Genomic DNA, 6,306 nt, shown 5'->3' on the forward strand with positions numbered 1-6,306 from the left:
TCAGTTCATTGCCGGGCACTCATTCTGTTCTCTGGGGTGTAATAGTAGATCCAGGTTTCATCAACAGTTACCAATCGACGCCAAAAGTCCGCCCGATTCCGCATCAGTAAGTCCAAACACTCTTTTGAAATGCTCTAGCGTTCGTGTTTTTGGTCAGGAGTGAGCTTGCGCGGCACCACTCAGTACTAATTTTTGCGGTATCTGCTAGCTCGCACATCTTCACTTTCCGGTCAGTCAACACCATTTACGTTCGTGTTCCACAGACAGCAGCGACGATCCTACAGGTTTTGATTCAGAAGTGTATTTGCAATGGATTTTATCGCGAAAAGTCTGCGCCGGAATTTGGAATTCCCGGCTCGCGGATCTCACTGACAGCCCACGCCAGACGGCATCCATTGCTTTCTCCAAATCATCCCCAGAATAGCGTTGCCTCTGGAATTTCTTCTGGCTCATCCTGTTAGAAATCCGATTCACTCTTATTCATGTCATCAAACTTTTAATGAGGCTTTTGTTTACTAAGCTAAAACTCACCTAAAATACATATGTCATAACTTCGATTCTAGCGTGGTTTCGAGATAAAAATCCATGGAAATATGTCTTTATATCACTAAAATCTCACGAAATCGCTTGTAGAAAACTGCACTGCTTTCAAATCATTTATTGGTCCGAACGCTAAAACAGCCAACCATGTATTATTTGGGTATTGTGTGTTGAGATAAAGACATTATTGTCATACTGAACTATAGAAAAGCTAACAAAAAAAAATTTGATTTTCTTATATAGGATTAGAAATAGGCAGATTATTTACAATCCATTTTCTGGTTTGTTTATATTTTGGTTGTAGGCCCTTTTAAAATGTTACGCGAGATAGGAATTAAATTATAGGCCGAGAAAAAGGCAGAGATTATTTACAATCCACTTTCTAGTTGTTTACATTTTAGTTGTAGGCCCTTTTCAAATGTGAACTGCTCAGGGTCTTAATCGAAACTGCCGTAAAAACCTGACCTTTTCTTGAATCCATCTATGTTTTGGAACAGTCTGGAAATTCTTGTGGAAGCACATCGAATTTGCTCTTCAATTGGCGTCTTGCAGTGAAACTTTTCCAAGATTTCACCACCTACATTTCGAAGTGAGAACTACTAGAAGGAGGATAGTTTCCAAATTCTCCAAGTAAAACAGACGATTTTTGGGGCAAATCGGTACATAAAGAAAAACTAATAATTTCCGGTGGGAACTTTTGCTTGAATCGTGTAAGAAAACGTGTTTCCAAACTAACTGTTATTATTTCGGTATGGATCGGAGATGTTTTCATGGAAAATTATGCATAACAAGTTTGCACCCACAGGTAGAGATTACCTCCTGCGCAGCTACATTTTTCGGAAAATGGTGAATATGTGCGATTTCCACTAGGATGAAAGTGGAAATTAAGTGAAATTACTTAGGAAAGATTGTATCATGCTGGCGATAATGGAGAAATGGTTGCATAGCACGCCAATATTGAATAAATGTTCATTTGGCATTTTTTAGGTAAACATATTGATACTCACAATTTTCGACGGAAAACGCAACGGAACTTGATTTACTCAACACGCTGGTGCTCGATGGTTTATAATGTGATAACAAGATGACAAATCATAGATGATCTTTATTTTGAGTAATTGAGCAATTTACTTCTGTTTACATCATATGTACGATGCAGCATTGATGGAGCTGTGAAATGAAATGAATATATCTTATGAAAGTTCATCTGGAAAAGTCAAAGATGCACATTAGGGTGTTTCATTTTGAAAAAAGTGATGAATTTTTGATAGGCCACCCTCCAGTTCGATTCATAGCCCCAAAATATGAACCTGTGCAAAAAATGGTAAAGATTGATGAAGGTTTAGAGGTCGCGCCAATGATTTGGATTTTGTATGGAGATTTTGGTGAATTAGTATGGGAAATTATTGATTTTCGTTTACATTGCTCTAACTTTGGTTGTAGTTGTCCAAACGTTGAAAAAAAAAATTTGTGGTTGTCATGACAATGATCAACAAGCCTGTTGTTGTTGCGATGAAATTGGCGTTGTTTCCTTGTACATATTCATCTGTCAATTTACCCTATTTTGCCATTTTTTCACATTTTTATAATTCTTGATACGCTGCAAAACTGAGCGTAGCAACTGTAGGCTTTTTGTTTATTGCCATAGCAATAACATACTAAATTTTTTCGACATTTGGACAAGTAGAAGCAAAGTTATAGCGATATAAGCGATTTTTTAAATTCTTCCATAGTAATTCCCATACAAATTTCAAATCATTGGCGCGACCTCTAAACCTTCATCAATCTTTACCAATTTTTGCACAGGTTCATATTTTGGGGCTATGAATCGAACTGGAGGGTGGCCCATCAGAAATTCATCACTTTTTTCAGAATGAAGCACCCTAATGCACATCAGTCTGATCGTGAAAACATTTTTTTTCTTCTATTCGAATGTTATATTGGAAGGATTTTACGCAGGCTTGATGAAAATTATGATTTAATGCTAATTTTCACGAATTTTATATGCAGTCTGTCAACATTATCATCATCATGCAGTGGCGACATCTGCGTCGAGCTTTTACGGCAATCTCCCAATACTCTTGCATTGAATTGTAATCAGCTCTTGGAAGTTAAAGATGTTTTGAAGATGCAGAGCTACATTTCCAATTTCTTGCTGCATTTGATGCCAAACTATTTCTTGATAGAAATGTTTATAAGTATCAATAACTTTTCAAAAAACCTAGATTATGGTAAAAACTTACTGTTCGCTTTCCGGCTTGCTTGAAGCTGCAACCTGAGTGACTCCGATGATGAGGAAACATTATTCTGCATCTCGATGTTTGATTCGGTATTTAAGGCAGTTAACAACAGTGCAATATAAATATTCAAGTATAAGTATATAAGTATATTTAAGTATTCAAGGCAGTTAACAACAGTGCAATGTAAGTCTTCTGCTGCTATTTATCACTTTCAAAACAAATGATGATAAATATCTAGTTGAAGATTTCAAAAAGTCTTAAACGAACCTTAAACTCGAATTATTGTCAAGAAATAAATAAGACCTTTTGCAAAAATCCACTAGAAATGAAAGAAAGAGAGCAAGAGAATTTCTCAGAGTAACTATTTTTTAAATACCTTGGGAATCTCCTCCCAGACACCTGAGAAGATAACTCAGGGTGTGGGGATGGGAGAAGTAGCGCTCCCGACCTTCTAAACCTTACCCTGTGCTCTTGGCCCTTGACCTACGCGCATATGAGTATTAAGCGCAAACCCAGAACTTGATAACTTAAAAAAATATAACTCAGATACGAAAAAGTTAATAAATACATCGCTGATAAATACAGCTGATTTTTAAATAGCGTGAACGAAATATCGAACCTTCCTCTTGATGGAGCCCATCAGCGCCCGCACAGGGGAAATGGACACGGAATCAGCACATTTCTTCCATTTTGCCCGCATTTGCTGGATGTCCTTGACTGCCCCGCCGCTTCGTCGAAGTCGCTGCTTTGAAATTGCCCAGTATGTTTCGATTGGTCGAAATTCCGGGCAATTCGAAGGATTCATTAGTTTGGAGACAAAATCGATCTTGTTGACATACCACTCCAGAACCACCTTGAAGTAGTGGCAGTTGGCCAAATCGGGCCCAAAGATGACTTTGTCCCCATGCTTGTGGATCAACGGCAATACACGCTTTTTCAGGCATTCTTCTATGTAAACTTGGGATGTCGTCGTCTAGGATGTGACGAATGGTTCCGTTTTCAGGTCACAACTGCAAATCGCTTGCCAAATCATGGCCTTCTTCGCGAACTTGTCATCCGTCAAAGTGCAGCCCTTGTGTTTCGTCAAAACAAGAGCCTTGCACGCTTTTTGGCCACGGAATTCTGCTTCATGTGCCGGTTCGGAAGTTTACTGGCTTTGTACGACTTGTATACTTTTAGAGATGAACTAGCCTAAGGCTAAAAATCTCTTTAATAAAGCTTAAAAAAAACTTGTATCCTTCCCTGGCAATGATATTCCGCTTCGTTTGAAAGTTTTTTTTCCTTGATTTGTTTTCCATCGATCTTGTTTACCGTGATGGGCACCAATGCTACCGACGCCAGGGAGGCAGCTCCCACACCTGGACCCTACCTATCGACCCATCAACTCATGAACCGGTGACAAACGGCTTTACTCCCCTTCCGAAGGAAGGCGTGATCATAGATGTTATGCCTCAGAACATCTCGGCGGCGCCGACTGGGATTGAACCCAGGCCTGCTGGAGAGAGAGGCAATTACGCTTACCACTAAATCACCTGTGCCACTACCGTTTGAAAGTTGGCGTTAAACCTTCTGGCCACTTTTCGGATCGACAGACCGGGGTTGGTTTAACGCACCTCAACACCTTGCTGCGCAGCTGACGATCCCTAGTTCTAGTTTTTTCGTAGGTCCACTGATTCCTTTCCACACTCAGGGTTTCCTTGTAGGTTTTGAGCACTCGACAAACTGTTGTTTCGGCATCTTCAGCACTTTAGCCAGGTTTGAACCGAACCACTCCGGATTTTCAAGGTGTTTGTGCACAATACTTTTTCTTCTTTCGAGTTCCATATGACGTTATTTCTAAACGCGATCGACTACTTTGATCAAACTAGCACTCTATAGAAGTGTAAACAAACCACTGACAAAGATTTTTGACTGTGACTCATTGCAGCCCCGACGAATTCGATGATCCTTATTTTCTCTGTTTTACCACGCTAATGTTTTTCGAATGTAACCAACAGCTGCTCCAGCTGATCCAGATAGCTGTTTTTACATCAAATATTTTCTTAGTTGCGAATGCAAAACAAATATCAATTTCCACAAAAAAATACACTCGGTTTGATCTCCTACCTACTGTAACGCACAGATTCCGTGAATTTTCCTACTATAAGTTACATGATCTGCAAATTAAATACTGCAGGTACGGGAGCAAACCTACTATTCAATATTATCTCATGGGTGAACATTGGTTAACTGAGGGCATTCAATGTTTTACGATCAGATTCAGAAACAAAAATCGACATAGGAAATCAGAATGCTCTATGGTTTGGCTATAGCATTTTTCAGGTTTGTCAATTTTCATTAAGATGATGCGCGAAATCGATACATAATGATTAGTTCTTCGATCCACAACAAATGTGATGGCGTCTTTTGGGGCTTTTCCTAAAGTAGCGTCCACCGTCGCGCGAGGTCACTCTGAGCTTGTAGTGCATTGCAAGAGCTGCAGCATTGCCAATATATGAACGCTACCGACTTGAACACACAAAGGAACTGAAGAGTAACGATGAGTTGGATGTTTTTTCAAACCATCAAAAAGTGGTCTATTCATTGGTGTAGTATAAATGTTTTGAAATGTTGCCTACCTCCATCAGTTTGGATGTGGAATCTGTGTGGTGCTGTAATAGATATTAGAAGCCAATCGCGGGTACAATGAAGGTAAGATGCTCGTTTTCTCTGGTTGTAACCATTTCTTATGTAGTATCCCTGTGCTTCCCTTTAGTTGATACCGCTCGTTGTGTTGTTGATCGTTGAAGTCTCCTGTAGGCCATACATGTCGTCAAACGATCATCACTATTTAAAATCTCTAGAGAAAAACGTTGAAGATCACGACTACGATTGGGGAGTGCCGGAAACGCCGCCACAGCTAGACCAAATAGACGTGCGACTGAGTCTGGCCTCAACTAATGAACCACCAAAGACGAATGAGCACGCATCGAACAGCCAAAAATCCGTGCGATTTCATGGTGCTGGAAGGTGATCTACTATAATTGAGTGTACATTTTAATTGTTAGTTTGTTTAAGCGACCTAAATAGGAAATCGATAGTATTATTGACAACTAATGAGTAGATCATTCTTGGCCGATGACTCACGTGCCTTCGACCGCCTTCGTACTTGACGTCGTCACGTGTTTGTGTGTGAGTTTGCGTGTGTCCTGACCTTAAACTCGGTCGGTTCCGCCTTAAAAGTAGGTCCGGTCGTCGTTGGTTTGGTTGTTGATCTGCCTATATAGTTTGCCTTGCTGGATTGATTTGTCTAGACATGGGACTTGTAACAACATTCGTTTGGAACGGATTTAACGATCCTGCAGAAAAAAGTGACACATAAAATAGCTAAAACAACAAGTGGCTCCGTATGCAAATTTCCTCTTGCAGACAAATGGTGCTGTTCGAATGCATGTCGGCGCCCGTTTCTTAGCTGTTTTCGCCACTGGAAGCTGGTAAAAGGTAGGAAGGAAGGAAAGTGAAGTAAAAAATATAGATATACCACCGA

At 40.0% G+C, this 6,306-nt stretch overlaps 1 long non-coding RNA gene across 1 annotated transcript; it reads left to right on the top strand.

Moving 5' to 3' along the window:
* Positions 1 to 5,414: 5,414 nt before the first annotated feature.
* LOC135700556 (uncharacterized) lies at positions 5,415 to 5,882 on the top strand. The gene is made up of 2 exons (XR_010517585.1): positions 5,415 to 5,471; positions 5,536 to 5,882. It is a non-coding gene; the product is annotated as an uncharacterized LOC135700556 (long non-coding RNA).
* Positions 5,883 to 6,306: the final 424 nt, after the last annotated feature.

This window comes from Ochlerotatus camptorhynchus, unplaced genomic scaffold, assembly GCF_037179485.1.
Source record: "Ochlerotatus camptorhynchus isolate MF236.1 unplaced genomic scaffold, CSIRO-AGI_Acam_v1.1 ptg000002l, whole genome shotgun sequence".
NCBI classification, from domain to species: Eukaryota; Metazoa; Arthropoda; class Insecta; order Diptera; family Culicidae; genus Ochlerotatus; species Ochlerotatus camptorhynchus.